Raw genomic sequence first — 16,532 nt, forward strand, 5'->3', positions numbered from 1 at the left:
CAATTCACTTCATTGACAACACCATAGGGTCTGCAGCACCTAATTCTTAAACAGATCTTTTATTTGGATCCCTGGAGGCAGCAGGGGTTTGCACAATACAGGACTTCAAGTCAGATCCCTATAAAATAATCAATGCAGTAAACGGGACACAGTATGTAAGGATTTGGTACAACCTCTTTAACCATCACAGCAGCATCCTGACACCAACAAACAGAAAAAAAAACCCAAATAAAATAAAAAATGGTGTAAAAGATAGCTAAGGGACAGTTGGTCTTTCAAGGATTGAAACACGACTCATTTTGGAGCAAGAGTCAAATTAAGTACGTGCACTGCTGGATAGAAGACAGATTCCAATTTAAAGTGCACTTAGTTATCAAATGACAAGAAGAATTCCACAAATTAGTTGGTATGCTTGCATTTTACCTTAAAACTAGTCTCTTTTTTAAGATGATCCAAATGTAGAAGGAAAGAAGCCTGGCTCAAAAGGGGGGGAAAAAAAAGAAAAAGGAGAAGAAAAACAAGCAGGAAAAGAAACCCCTCATAGTTGTCATGTTTATGACTTACATTCTGTCTAGACAGGACATCTTTGGAGGAAGCAAAAGCTGGTCTGCCCTCCACTTCAGAAACCCTTGATATCATAATCACATTTTTAAAATACCACCTTCTTGAATGATGCAATTTAAAGGACATAAGTAATTCTCTAACATACTATTGGAAACCACACACCAACAAGAAACAGCAATTTATTGCACACAAGTCCATTAAACTATTACTTACAGAGTAATAAACAGCAGCCACATAGATACACACCACTGTCACCACGGAGCAGAAAACCTAGGAGATTCCATCCCTGGCCCCCGGAGTTTGAGTGAGAGAAGTTGAATGGGTCCAGCTTGGAGCTGGGTTTTGTATTCCTCAAAGACTGTAGTATTTCACCTAACACAGTAACTGACACGTAATTATCATGCATGCTTTAGGCCATAAAACTAAAGGCATCCTTAACTCCAAAAGTCACTTTTAAGGCAAAAGCAGTGGAAAGTTTTTCAAATAACTTTTCAAACAAGGACTGTGAAAGAATCAAGAGAGGAGATTGTGCACTTGTATTGGTCAGTAAGACACTCATCATCACAATTGTGGCGGAGGATGGGCATGGCAGACCAAGGTTCATCAGCCACACTGAAAGTGGTTTTATTTTCACAGAGGAAACACAGTTGTTGACCACTCAGAAAGAGCCACAGCTGAGAAGGCAGGCTGGCAAATCTGAGAAAGACACCCAGAGCTGGCTCCACAGCCTTGACAAAAGCTTGGTTCTCTGAAGCTTTTAATTTTCCCTTCCTCTGGAAGAGTTAAAATTGGGACAGTAGCAGTTTCCCAAATGGAAAGCCTTCTGAGAGCAAACCAGATCTCAAAGCTTTGTAACAACTACGCAAACCACACCATTAGAGCTTGCTGCTTATGTGCAAGTGTTCAAGACATCCGCAGGGTAGTTGTGGGATCAGAGCAGAGCTACAGTTGGATGTTCTCCAGGGGTATTCTAGGAGAACAGAATCAAATTGCCACAAATACATAATTGCCAAGTTTCAGTCTAATGTTACAGCAATGTGCTTGACACACTTTATTTCAGAGGACAGACTAGTGGAGTAATATTTTGTTGTTACTAGTGTGTCCAAGTCCTCTAATGCAGTGTTCGTATCATTGGTAAGAGATAAGATTCCTTCTCCTTCAAGTTCTGCTTTTAATAACAGAAAGCATTAAAAATTCTTCATGCAGCCTGGAAAAAAAGATTTTGATAGACTGAGTTGAAGACAGTCAGTGAGAAAAATGCAACACACTATTCTGAAACGACCTACTCCTTCCCAAAATCCACAAATCCACAGCAGAGGAAGTTTGGACCTCTGCTTTCTCTTCCAGGAATCCATTCAGAAAACTGGCCTGCAAGACATTTGCTGAGTATCTGGTCACTGTATTACCCAACGTTTTCAATCCTGCAGTCCACGCAGAGCCAAAATCATCTGAGAAACGAGATTTCCCCACCTCTGACCCTTTAGTGTTCAAGATTGTGTTCAAGTGCTCAGAGGCCAAATTCTAACCCCTTTTGAAAAGGTTCCCCAGAAAACATGTGCAAAATTAGCATGTTTCTGTCACCACTGTCCATCCAGCTCTTGCACAGTGTAATTCTCCACTTCCAAGCCTTGCGGGCATCTCACAGCATCACAGAGAATACACTCAGATTATCTGAGTGCATCAATATGCATTCAGACCATCTGTTAAACCCACAAGGCATCTACTTTCAGAAGATCTGTGGAGTGGGGAGTCAGTGTTAAGTATAATTTCCTCTTTAACGTTTCTTTTAAAAGATATTTTGGTCCCAATTCCCACTGAATAGGAATGTCACTTAAAGAGAAATTTTTGCTCACAGTGCCACATGAGATTTCAAGTTTCAGAGTAAAGCTGAGCTATCGAAAAATCGAGTCATTTATCCATCTTGTTTCCATTATGGAGCAGGGAAATCAATGAGACTCTTCAAGCTGGAGGACAGCGCCTTCTCCACCTGACAAGGCTTCCTGAACACAGGGTTCAAATCTGCCACTACTTGACAGGCATGACTGGGGAACCACCTCCTATTCTTCATTTATTCAAGGTGTTTATTTAATCAAAGCCACCACCTCTAAGATCAAAGACTGAAAGAATATTTTTGCTTATAGTGTAAGAATCTGATTTAGTAGAATATTGTTTTTTGTTAGACTCTGCACTAGCATGGGAACTGTGCCTCTTCAAGATTTCAGAGCAAACAAATCAGTAAAGTTTTAATCTAGAAAGTGAGAAGAGATTTATTTGAAGAGATTGCAGACCCCTAAACCAATTACAAGAGCCATGCCATTCTGTCACACTGTTCCCAAGAACTGAGCTCAACCTTCAGAAGCCTGCTATCTGGATTATTATTTTTCTAAAACATCCAAGGGCTGTATCCTGATACTGAGCTTCAAGCCTAAGAGCACTTTTTGTCTGAAGATGATAGCAAAAATCAAGCTAAGGAGTGTGAAAAGTGGCTTCCGATCTCTTTTGTATGGTTCCAAACACCAGCTTGATAACTAGGCTGAGCAGACACAGGAGGCACCAACCGTAAGGCAGAGGAGGGATAAGCCCCAGCTTAGAGTCACATGGAAGGATCAAAGATCCATTTTTTTCCCCCAACTCTCTGAAGTCCTCTCCTTTCTTAAATCTCTAGAAGGGCATTATTTCTGCTCTATTCCACTTTGCATGAGATTCCCTGTAACTAGAAATTCCCTCTTACCCCTTACTTTTTGGCACAATTTTCATGCAGGAAGATATACTTTAAAGAGAGCTTGAGTTTCTAAGAACCGTACCTTCCTGCCCCACAAGTGAGATGAAGTGCTCCAAAGTCACACTTTGTGCAGTGATAGTAATAAAGATTTTACCAATTTCCTCAGAGCCCTGCAGAGTCTATGAAAGTCACGCAGTGATCAGGTCACAAACACCACTGACCTGACACTCATGGGCTCAGAGAGGTTTCTGCAGGTGACCTAGCATTGAGCAAGAACACTGCTGTGCCAACACAAAGGCAACAGGTTAACAACAGCGTCCCCTGAGCAGACTCTGTCCCACAACAGTTATTGCTTATGGATCCTAAGAGAGCTCTACTGGAGATAAGAGGAAATATTTTTGCAGAAATCCACTCTCACATACAAAGGCAGAGAAGGAAATGGCACAAAGGTCCCCAAAACTACTTCACTTGTCCTCACACTAGTTAAAGGAAGTCCACAGCAGAACAAACTTCGGCATAAATATTAGCCACTCATGTACATACCCTGGGCACTAGGCAGCTAGACGTGCCTGCCCATGCTCCAAACACACCTCCGACTGCACTGCAGACCAAGCTACAAAGACAAGCACAGAGCCAGGTGACAGAGAGTTCAACATGATAGCACTGTTTCAACAGAAGCTTGAGTGCAGCCCTCGCTTCCTCTAAAAATGAAAGGCTTCAGTGAGACAATTCATGACATTAAATCTACACACAACCTTAAGTCACTTGTTCAGTGACGATCCAGCTGATTCTAAGAATCTGTATGCTGGCTGCTTACCCAGAAATTAACCTACTGCCTTGGAAAGAGTTGCTTAATTTAGAAGAGCGATTACTTACAGCACCTGCTGCCAGCCTTACAGCCTTCAATATGCCAGCTTCTCAAAAATTAATGCTAAATCTTCTAAAATTATTTATGTAAGTAATTAAGGAAAGAACTAAAAAAAGAGACTGCTAAATGCATAATATAACAATCAGCTGGGTTATCAGCAGCAATTCAAACTATAATTTCCAAAGCAAATAGCACGAGTCAAGGCAGTCTGAGCTGAAGTGGCACAGTTGGTCCTTCCAGCAGACTCGCATCCTCAGCCAGGCATAACAGAAAACACATTGCACAGGTTGCACACGCTCAGCAGTGTATGCGCATGACACCACCACCTTGGGAGAAGCTCCACACAGCAGAAGAACCTTTGCAAGAGAAGTCTCCTGGCTTTAAAGCCACATCACCTGTAGGCTTTAAATCTAAAGCCAAACCCGCAGTAGCTTTGTCATGCAAGTGTAGTGTGTCTTGCAGTAACTGACCACCAAGGTCAGTAGGCAAAGGAGGAAGAGAAGGGATGGAAGGACTGAGGAACAGACTCAATTCAAGGCCTTAATCCTTCTCCAGAAGTTTCTGTTTGCACCTACATATGGGGAATCAAAGTAAGTCCACGGGCCCTGATGGGAGGCACTCAGGAGTGCTGAGGGAGCTGACAGATGTCACTGTGAGACCCATTTCAATAATTTTTGGGAGAAGACTGGGAGAAAGCAAATGTTGCTCCTAATCTTCAAGAAGGAGAACCCAGGTTAGTCAGTCTCACCTCAACTGCTGGGAAGGTAATGGACAAACTAACTCTGGAAACCATTTCCAGGCACATTAATGAGAAGAAAATTATCAGTAGCAGTCACATCTGACCAACTTGATAAATTTCTACAATGAACTGGTAGACTTGGGGAGAGCAGTGGATATTGTCTACCTGTACTTCAGAAAAGCCTTGGACACCGTCTCCCATAAGATCCTCACAGACAAACTGGATAAATAGATAGTGATATGAATTGAAAACTGGCTGAATTGCCTGGCCCAGAAGATGGTGATGAGTAGCATGAACTCTAGTTGTAGCCTAGTCACTAATGGTGTACCTCAGGGGGGGTCCACCAATTTTCAGATGATATCAAACTGAAAGGAGTGGCTGATAGGCCAGAGAGTCTTGCTGATACAACAGAGGGACTTTAAAAGGCTGGAGACATGGGCCAGAAGGAATCCATGAAGTTCAACAAGGAGAAATGCAAAGTCCTAAATCTAGGCAGGAACAAGAGCTGGTGGCCACCCAGCTTGAAAGTAGGCTGGTAGAAAAGGACCTGGAGGTCCTGATGGACACCAAGTTGAACATAAGCCAGCAATGGGTCCTTAACTACAAAGAAGGCTAATGGTATTGTGGGCTGCATTAGACGAAGTTTCACCAGCAGGTTGAGGGAGGTGATCCTGCCCCACTACTTGGCACCTGGAGTGCTGGGTGCAGTGCTGGGCTCCCCAGTACAAGAGAGACATGGACACATTGAAGAAAGCCTGGCAAAGGGCCATGAAGATGCTGAAGAAGCTGCAGCATCTCTCTGATGACGAAATGTTGACAGAGCTGAAACTGTTCTGCCTATAGAAGGCTCAGAGACGGATCTCATTAATGTATATAAATATCTGAAGGGAGGGTGCAAAGCAGACGGAATCAAGCTTTTGTTAGTGGCATCCAGTGACAGGACCAGAGGCAATGGGCACAGATGGAAACACAAAGAGGTCCTTCAGAACATCAAGAAACATTTTTTTACTGTGAGACCACTGGCACAGATTGCCTAGGCAGGTTGTGGAATCTCCACCCTTGGAGATACTCAAAAGCCATCTGGACACAGTCCTGGGCTCAGGGTGGCCCTGCTTTAGTACAGGGGCTTGGACCAGAAAACCTCTGGAGGTCCTTTCCAACCTTAACTAGCTTGATTCCGTGAAATGTGTACCTTCACACGTACAGGTATCAAGAAGAGTTTCAAAAGGCAGTGCAAATCTTTACTGTAATTGTAACTACAAAATGTACATTTTCTGCTTGAAAAACACTGACATTTCAGTAATGGTAACTGAGACGTTGGATGCTCCCTTCCAGGGGAAGGAAGAGTTCAGAATTAAACATGGAACCCTTTACCACATAGAGCTGTCTTAGAGAAGAGTTAGTCCACTTGCTTATGTGTACAGAAGTTGCAAACAATTAAAATTTGGGGGCTTATTTCTGTTCCTAATCAAAACAAAGGTTATTTGCAAAAATTCAGCTAGGATCTTAAATCCTCTTTCATTCATTCTGAAGGGCTTTTCAGTAGCTTGAAAACATTTAATGGACTATGCCTGATTCCTCCCTGACCCAAGCTATATATTATCAAGCCATAAAAGTGCAAGCAGCCTATACAAAAAAGATTTGGCTTTTAGGAGGCAGAATAAAAAAACGTAACATTCCTGACCGAGTGCAACAAAACCAGTTTGAACAAAGTTTCAAAAGGTCACAACCGTTACAGCCTCCCAGAACTAGAAGCACCCAGTCGCAATTCAAGTTCATCTCTTTCAAGCACAAAAGCTTGGCTAAGTTTGCAGGTCTTCTAGGGACATTAAGCAAAGTATCAGAGTGCCTGAACTGCAGACACTTGCTGTCCCTGAAGCCAAAGAAAACAGTAAAACTTGAAGTACTAAGGTTTAGGAGATCTGTGCAGCAGGTAGAATCTCACTTCACCCATCACATAACAGCTGCGCAGCAGTCCAGGAAGCATCACACTTCATATGCATGTTTTTATTTCTTTGCTTATGGCTTATGTATTCAAGCATTTAATCTGTGCATCTTTCAAAAAAAAAAGAAAAAAAACAACCCAACTCTCTGCTGTTTCACAATGAATTAGCAAATGCTCGGAATAAAGAAATACCTTGAAATAGTTCTGGAAGAGAAAATGAGCAAGAGTTTCTGCAGAAGAGGACAATGCTCCTCCCCAGTGTCTCCTGCCACCTTGGCCAACTCTTTCTGCCTATACTAGAGGCTCACAGAGTTTCAGGATCTTCTTTTTCACAGAAAACCATCCCTCCGTAAAACACTATGCAGTGACAAAATGTTACTAAAGTGAGTGAAAGAACAACTTCTGCAGGTAATGCAGAATACCTGAAAATGCACAATAGCTTTGCTACCCATGTATAACATGAGGACATAGTTTAAGCGAGTTGGGAAAAGTCATACAAGTTTACAGCAGAGGAGAAACACCATGTGGGTTTCTAAATTCCTGGCCTGCTCTGGTTTTTCTGCTTCTACCCTCCAAGCTCCTGCTAATTTTGCAAGCAACTCCAGAGCAAAGCACAGATAAGGGATCTGCCAGCTGGGGTAGGCTGCCAGGCAGAAGCTGCTGGGTCTGGTACCACACTCAGAATGAAAACAACACAGAGAGCAGGGCAGGAGCTGGTAATGCTCATCCTTACCCGTCTCCTGTGCAACCTCCCCAATCAGGGACATCGGCATTGCTCACTATCTTTTTCCTTTCCTACTGAGTGAACATTACAGGTTTGTTCCTGGTTCAAATTATCAAGAGATTATGACACTCTGCCCTACTCCCTAAAGGGCACAAGGGGCAAGAAGCGGAGATTTGCATCACCTAGCAAAGCTAATTGTGTTCTTGTTCCGACCACCTGTGTCAGGGATGGGATTTTCATTTCAGGCCTTTCTGGAAAACCATTTCACCATCAGGAATTTCTCTACAATTTCTGCACTCTGCGGTGCTTAAAGCCTTCAGTGCATCCTCTCAGATTTACACAATTGACACTGACATTATTCCCCATTTTTCCTGATCTGACACCAGGCTGCACCTCTGTTGCCCTCCACTTGAAGCACATGCTCCAACTTATGAATTCACCCCACAGCAAAGCTCATCCAAGCTGTGACCTGACCATCAGATTCCTTTCTGACTAAACTGTGCTCCTGTACTTTGCTCAGATGAACAGATGAAAAACAACCATCTATTTCAACTGACTTATCTTTGCCCCACATCCTTGCTGATCCGCTTCTCCGAAGTGTTTCGTCCTTTCACAGGAGACTGACTGCAGAGGCTCACCAGCTGTGTGTCTGTAAAGCCCCAGCATCATCAGTTACTTCCCATCAATCTTAAGTCCTAAACAGTTTCAGGATCGATAGCGTGAACTGCCACTTCAATAAAACGAGAACAGTTGAGCATCAATCCCCTCCTTTGATTCATGTAAAATTACTACTCATTTTGACAAGAGAACCCAAATCTCTAGACACTCGCTCGAGTCAGCTCCTGGGGCAGAAAACAGAGATATAACAAAACCAAGAGAGACCTCACTACGTGGCATCAATATTTGAGCCTGGCTTAACACAGTAAAACCAAAAGGTATCTGCCCTTTATACCACTGGATGCAATAAACAAACATGCCAAATCTCTCCAGGGTTTTGGCTTCAGAAAAAATAATTGCTGGACACCACCAGGTTCAGCAGGACACTGAGGTCAGAACTGTGCAGTTTATCAATGGTTTATCTTCAATACCACACTGAGATTCTGATAATGCGGTAGTAAAACTACCTCCAGTACACAAGCCTTTCTGAAAGGGACACTCACTTCAGCCACTGTAAACAAGCAGCAGATGCTAACATGCAAGATTTGACTCATACAATTCATTAGCATCTTTACAGAGTTTGTGGTTTGTTTTTCATTTTTCTCTTTGTGTACAGTGAAAAAGAGCTTATTTTATTTACATACCCTGCTTCCAGTACTGCAGCAATTAAGTTTTAACACCTTTATCACTTCTTTCTTCTTAAAAGAAAAAAAAAAAAAAAAACCAAACAGGCAAACCACTACGCACACACCCTGGATTTTCCCTCTTTAATGGTACAGAAACATTTCACTCATCAACCCTTTCAGGATTTACAACTGAAATCACATTTTAGTTGACAGCATTTAAAAAAGAACAAAACCAAGAAATACTCAACCACCTCTAAAATATTTATTTGTGACTTCCACTGTAATTTGGTTTTGTTTTCAAAGACTCAGAGACTCACCTTGACTCACCTGCTAGCATCACTTTTAAATCCAAATCAACCCTAGTGGCTGGTGGGGACCACACTTTGATCCTAACAGGCACTCCTGTTCCAAGGAGATGGGAACCAAGTGTTGTAATGTAACACCCTGGCACCAGGCATAGTGGTAGAAGTCATCTGAGCTAGCATCAAGCCACCACTAAAAGGGCTTGGAGGCAGATTCACATCCCATTTGGCTATTCCCACTACACGGACAACAGCCTCATCTCTTGCATCTCCCAAGATGCACCCGCCATCCCTGTATCTGTTCAGAACCACAAATTAGTGGCCCAAAATAAAGCTACGAGAAAGAAGTCCTTTCAATCCCTCTGGCTGTCAGCCAGCCTGGAGCAAGTCCCACAGGTACAGAGAACCTAAAAGAGATTGGAATCGCCCCTCCCATCGGTGAGGCAACCAATTTTGCTGGCCTCTTCATCAGTCCCTCAGGGCTGTTTTCACTCTCTCATGAGAATCTGGGATATAGTTATGTAAAATAAATTCCTCATCCTTAATTAAAATAAAGTTCACATGCACAGCCTGCTGAAGGCAGCATTTAAAGAAAAAAGTCATTTGTATGAGGCATAAGTCACTTATAATTAAAAAAAACAAACCTCACTGCGCACATAAGGGAGTGTCGAACACTTGCCAGCCACCTGGATAATCACTTCCTACGAAAAGCTGCAGAAGAGAGCCCTGGGTAAAGTGAAGGGTCATGCAGGCTGTCTTGCAGAGGCACTGTGGGTGGGATTTGCCCTGCACAGGTGAGAGCTGCAAAGCCTGTTCCCAAATTATACCTATTCTGAGGCCACCAATCCTTTTCCACTGCAGTATTCTTTCATCTGTTTTAAAATCAAAGTCCATCTTGTTTTATCAAAAGTTCCCTAGTTGTAATAGCATGGGAGCTAATGGATATTTCATATGCAGCTTTACTGCTGACTTTATCATTGTAACCTCACCCATGTTCCTGCTCTCCTACCCAAACGGAAGAGTCCCAGCCATTTTAGCTTCTCCTTGGAAGGCAGCCCATTTCTTTGATCCTTGTAGCTGCCTTTCTGCAACGCCACTGTGTCCTTCTGGAGCCATGGAGACCAGATCCGCACTTCACATGCAAGATGCAGGTGCATCAAGCATTTATACTGAAGCAAAAGGATACCTTCCAACCCTTCTCTAATGAGGATGGTGGCTTTTTTGGTTGCAACTGCAGTGATATTTCCCTCTCCATCCTGAAAAGTGAAATCATCCTCAATTTTTTACTTCCTATTATTCACATAGCTTTCAAACTCTAAAATAACCTTCCCTCAAAACTTGTAGGAGCTTAAGATCTTGACAGAAGTTTTCTGAAAATCCAAATATACCTCACCCACTTTAACTCTTTCTTACTGACACCCCACAGAACTTCATGGTGGAGGGCAGCAGGATTTTCATTTTCACTTGCTATGCTTACTCTTACCCAAGAGTTAACATTCATTTATATATTCAGAGAGCCTTCTCACAGGCCTTTCCATTCCTGGTAGCGTGACTCTCTGGTGTGCTGTTCCCAGGATCCCCTCTAGAGCCCTTTTTATAGTTGGGAATTACATTGGCAACTCCCCAGTCCTCTGGGACAGCGGCTGTTTGTAGTGATAAATTATACAGCTTGGCCAGCAGCTCTGCAGCTTCACATTCAAGTTCCTCAGGACTCTTGGTTGAACACCACCCATCCCTGGTGACTGATTTAACATCTAACCTACCTATTTAATCTATTTTTTCCTTTCATATTTATCTCAAGTTAGCTTCTCTGATCTAGCAGCTAAAAAACTGCATTTGTTGTGGGAATGTTCTCAATACCTTCAGCAGTTAAGATTGATATCCTCTGCTATGGCTTTATCAACTCTAAGTGACTTTTTCATACCTTTGTCATTAAGCACTCCCTAAGATACCCCAATTCTAATGGATTATATCCTGATGGATAAAATATTTATGTCCTAAGGGATATAAAACCCAAAGTCCTAAAGCTTCAGAAGAATAGTCTCATAACAGACTGTTCCACCTACCTGCTGTCCCCACTCTTCCACAGCAATCTGTGCCCTGGCACTGCCATCACCTTGCCTTTCCTTCCTGGTGAAGGTTTCAGACACCACAAAGCCATCAGTAGCCATGGTAGCCAGCTCTGCTTTAACACACAGTGGGGATCCAAGTACTGACAATGCAAGTCTGGGACGGGAGCTACTGGTGCCTAAAGTGGGGTTTCTGTCTGGGCTTCTCCTCATTGGGAAGGCTGCCACAAATGGAAGGTAACTCTCATGCAATGTGACGACATTTATAGGTGCCAGGCAGTCCCAAGGTGCGAACTTGTGTTTTACTGTGACTGAAAGCAGGCACTTTCCTTGTGGCCACACAAAATGTTTCACCTGCATGTCCCTTAACACTCGCAAATCCAACGAAATTGCTCCTTTCAGATGAAGTTGTGTGTGAAACTACCTGCCTCCACAAGCACTTGCAGAGAGGAAACCGAAACAGTTTCCTTCTTCCACACCCTCCATTTCTTGGCATTTATACCCTTCAGAATCCCACAAACAGTCCTGCCCTCCTCCCTAGTTTATAAAACTACACAAGTATATATCTCTTTTCTCTTCCTTTTGCGTCAATCCCTCCAGCTCCAAAGTGGCTTTCCTTCAATTTCCTCCTGTTTATCTGCTAGAAAGTATCAAGGATCAAAGGCAGCAATTATGTCAGAAAAAAATCCCCTCACCTCTCACACTGATTAGCAACATCAGACCAAATCTTCAGAAAGATATTTAAGAGTTTTTAAAAATACTTTACCAGCTTAGGTGCCAAATCCCAACAGTTTCCGAGGGAATCAAGCGCCCACGCGCTTTCTGGTTTCCCACTAGATGCCTACCCGTATCTTTTAGGACGTAACCACATGAAACATTACTTCTGTTCTCAAGGTTAGGCTCTCCAAGCGCTGCTAAGGCAGTCTCTGAACGTTCCCATGAAACCCACAGGCTATTGAGAGAGTTGTGTCCCAAGGTTACAAAAAATAAAACAACCAAAAAACACGGGGGAGGGGAGAAAGAAAGGAAAAAAAAAAAACCTACACAACTTTTTATTTCTGTTGTTCCTTCATGCCCAGCAGAACTTACTGACCTGCTGCACAGTTCCTTACAACATCAAAGTTTCTCATCATCTTTTCATTTTGGCTATGAATTCTGAGGCACAAATGTTGCCAAAGTCTTTCTGTACAGATTTCAAGGTATTCAGAGATAAAGCAACATCGTGCTACACCAGAAACACACTTCCCCACTCCTCTCTGTGCCTGCTGCTTCTGTGTTTGCCCTTTACACCTGTGTGACAGAAGAAAGAGTGTTACCTCCCCAGCGCAGCTGTGCTTTATGCTAACTATGAGCGTTTATGGGCAGTGTTCAAGTGGAAGGTGACAGGCTCTGAGCACCTCCCCAAACAAGCCACCAAGCGAGATAACTCCTGCACTATAGCACTTTGACTATGAACCAAAGAACTGCAAGGTGGGAAGGACACAGCAAAACAGGAGGATTATTTAATAATTTTAGTGTGACTGACAGCAGCATTAGCAACTTAATTCTACCTTGGATTAAAACTATAGTTCTAGCTTGACACCAGCAAGACATTTGAGCCCAGAGGACAGCTTAGGACCCTGCTGGGGAAAACATCCTTCCAATTCTGAATCATCTTTTCAAGATTACATGAAGATCCTGCAGCACGGCAGGGACTGCAAGCATCACACTTTCACATTGAATCGAAGCAGGATCCAGAACAGCACAACAACATGAGTGGGGAGAAATAGGTCCAGTTGTGATTTTCTGTCAGGCTTTTTCTCCCAAACAGAATTGTTAGAAACAAAGAACTAGTTAGAGAGGGGTCAAAATACATTGCAGATACAAAGAAATAGCAGGTCCAGCAAGAGCTGACTGGGAAGAAGTACTAGAGGTTCAGAGAGCTCAGGGACAGAGAAAAGTAAGAAAAACATAACTAAAATAAAAAGCTGGACACAGCAGGTACCACAATGACAGACAGATCTTTAAGGAGTAAGAAGGCACTTACTTGTGTGCTAATCCTGAGCAACCACCAGATCTAGCCATATGTCTTACAGTCCTCACATCCAGGTTTCAAATAGATGAAATAGAGAGCTCCAGGATCTTTAATACTAAAACACAGCTACATTCACTCTTATTGCTCTGTTAAGTTTTCTGCCAGGTCAGCTCACAGCCAAGCGCTGAAAGGGAAAAGCACCCTTGCCTTTGGATGGCTGCATGCCATGATGAGCTTAGCTATGTCAGGCTTCACCAACTGATCACAGCCCCCCAGAAATACTCAAGCAAAGAGCATGCTCCCAGCAGGTGGAGAGCGCACTTTCCGATCCTTTCATCCTACATTCAGTCTCCAAGAATATGCAAGTTCAGAGTTATATGTGTAGTATTAATTCTGAATTGACCACATCAAAAGGAAAACAGCTGCCAACACCCACATCCTTGCTTTATAGTTTTGCAATGGGGGGGTGACTAGTTTTTGGGAAAAAAGCAAACACAAGCTTCTCATACGTTAGTCAAGAAGAATGCAAAGTCAACCACAGACTCTCTCCTTCCGAATTTGTAGTTAGTTCATTAGAAATTTAGGATCAGAGCCCTCACAGAGAGGTTAAGCAGTCTTTATGCTAAAACTAGCACAGGTTATGCTTTATACAGAAGCCTTTCACTGCTCACCCCATCCGCATCCCAGTGAAAAGAAAAACAATGGTAACAAGAGCCCTATCACAGAAGTGAAGCACTTGAATTCATGAGAAAGGATGAAAACAGACAACAGAGATAGTACATGTACATCCTAATGGATTTCAGATTATTTACCTATATCTGCAGGAAGCGCAGATGGAACACGATCTCAAGTCTTCAAATCCAGACACAACTACACCATATATTGGATGAGATCATCTTGTTGTAGTCACTGCTTCTCAATACTAAGACAAAATAACAGAGCGAGATTCAAAGAGCAACTGAACATGATCAGATACAATAGACATCTGCTATAATACTAAACAGGTATGATGTTAAGAGCAGAAAGCCACCTGCTGCTCAGGTAAGGTTCTTTGAATCTCCATTTACCATCTCAACTGCACACTTGTGCATTGAATGCAGCTTGCATGTCAGCATGTGATCAAACACTTTTGAAACAAACAAAAAAAGCACACACAAGCCCTGTTGGTGGCATAGGGACTAGGTCCCAGGATGAATAAGCATTGGGCTGGAAGACAGGAATGGCTCCTGCAGGATGTACCTAGTATCAGAAAGGACAGGCTCTTAAGAAAGCAAAGAGCATCTAAAATAAAATTGATGATGTGATTTAAACAAAAAAAAAAAAATGATTATCCTGATGAACCCTTCATCAGCTGTAGGAGGTGAAGGAAATCAACAACACTATTTCAACAACACTATTTTTTAAAGTAGCCAATAAATTTAAAGAATACACTACACACAAAAGACATTTTTGGCTGGATCAAGTAAATGACTAAATTCTTACAAATACAGCCAGCTCATCACTTCCGAATGTTTTGTTTTGGTTTTGGTTTGGTTTTTGCAACTCAAGGACATAGTTGAGAGAGACATGGAACAAAATGAAAAAGCTGGCACTCAGAAGTCTACAAGGAAGAGGTAATGAGATTTCTGATCATTTAACCCAGCCTTGTCACCGCCTTCTGCACTGCCTCTCCAAGCCCCCTCATCACCATGAGTAAATTGGAGACAAGCTTGGGAGAGGGGACTGCTAATATGAGCTGGCAGGATGCTGTTTCAGCAAGTATATCTTTCATGTGAAAGCCAGAAGCCCTACTATGACAGTGCAGTGAGTCACTTGATGACAAGTCACTGAGGCATTTAGATACTAGTTTTGAACTGTAACAAATGGCACTGTTTTGCCTTGTCTAACTGAAGGATGTGCCTTTATTGAACCTGGAATTCAAACACCGCCTATGACCGTCTCCCTCCGTTTAAAGACAGCCTACACAGAAAGATACACTGGTTGTGTGCTACTTTCTGGCTTTCAGGAGAGCCCTGAAGGAATTGAGGTTTTTTTGTCTTCCTGAAGCAAGTCCTGCTTTCACCACTCCCAGCCTTACCTTCACCTTCTCAGCCTTTCTAAATAAAATCTACACATTTAAATACTTCTAGATAACTCATCAGTAAAAGTGTCTGCTTCACAGAGGAAGGCAATGAGTCTAAGGTTTCCTCCCTTACTCAGTCTTCATGCTCCTCTGAAAATGCAGCTTCTTAATGGTGCGGAGGGCAAAATATTTTACCTCCCTGCTGCTCATCTGTCTTTGTTCTGTATCTTCTGGATCACAGATGAATGAGGACTCTTTCTTATTAATCTTAGGGACAGTGGGGAAAGTAAAAGAGAGGCGGGAGATGTACAATGTTTCCGTAGAAAGACAAAAGAGAAACAAACAAGCAAAAAAGGTTTTAAGATATATAAGTAAGGCATGGAGACAGAGAAAAGAAACCAAATAGGAAGAACACAAAAGCTAGTTCACACACACACTGCAAGTCAAGTTCAGTATGACTGTCAGTGCTCCCAGACATCGACAGAGAGACAGCAGGCTGACATTAGAGGTTACAGCTTCATCAAGATAAATTGTCAGTTTAATATCGTTCATATTCTTCAAAATTTGGTTTAGGAACCTGGAAAACTAGTTTTAGTCCCATTCTTTCAGACTCTTTTGGCAGTGGCCCAGTAGTGGATGAGATGACTCCTGCTTTCTGTGAATTTGTAAAGCCTTTTTAATCATTCTCTCTGCTACCAAGGGAGTCAAAATTATGATGGAAAGAATTCATAAGACATACAATTTATAAGACTGCAATTTTTATCAGACACCTTATTACCAAGGCATATAGGCTGATGCAACAACAAGAAATTTGATGAGCCAGAAATTAAAAGACAGATTTTTTTATCAGATCAACATAGCTGTGATACAATACTTGTCACTCCTCCAACAACTTCTCCAGCTTTCTGGCAATCCACTCAGGGAAGATTTCAGTCATTTTGGAGAATTAAGTTATAATGTTAAAAACGTACTGCTAAGATTCAGTAGATACCCTCACTTCCCCTCAAAATTAGGAACTGGAGGCTCAAACCAAAGCCTCTGTGTGCTTAAATTTCGTTATTAAAGTCTTCCAGGTGCATTGGAATCAAATTCTGACATTTCTCTCAACAGATTGGAGTGGGATAAGTCTCTTTTATATGACAGAAATTTTTGCATAACTTTCACATCTTCAGAATCTTGGAGCTTAACAGAAAGCATCAAACACCTTAACACACACCCACAACACATATATTTTACCAAA

At 42.3% G+C, this 16,532-nt stretch overlaps 1 protein-coding gene across 6 annotated transcripts in view; it reads right to left on the bottom strand.

Annotated features, from left to right (window-relative positions):
• PAK1 (p21 (RAC1) activated kinase 1) overlaps window positions 1-16,532 on the bottom strand; it is a 96,469-nt gene that overhangs the window by 51,555 nt on the left and 28,382 nt on the right. Inside the window, exon 1 of one of the 6 annotated variants that reach the window (XM_054056234.1) lies at window positions 14,043-14,062. The exons of the other annotated variants lie outside the window; for them this stretch is intronic. The gene's annotated coding sequence lies outside the window, so the exon portion shown is untranslated. Of the gene's footprint in view, window positions 1-14,042; window positions 14,063-16,532 lie in introns of those variants that run through there. 6 annotated transcript variants of the gene reach the window in all.

Source organism: Cuculus canorus, chromosome 1 (assembly GCF_017976375.1).
Source record: "Cuculus canorus isolate bCucCan1 chromosome 1, bCucCan1.pri, whole genome shotgun sequence".
NCBI classification, from domain to species: domain Eukaryota; kingdom Metazoa; phylum Chordata; class Aves; order Cuculiformes; family Cuculidae; genus Cuculus; species Cuculus canorus.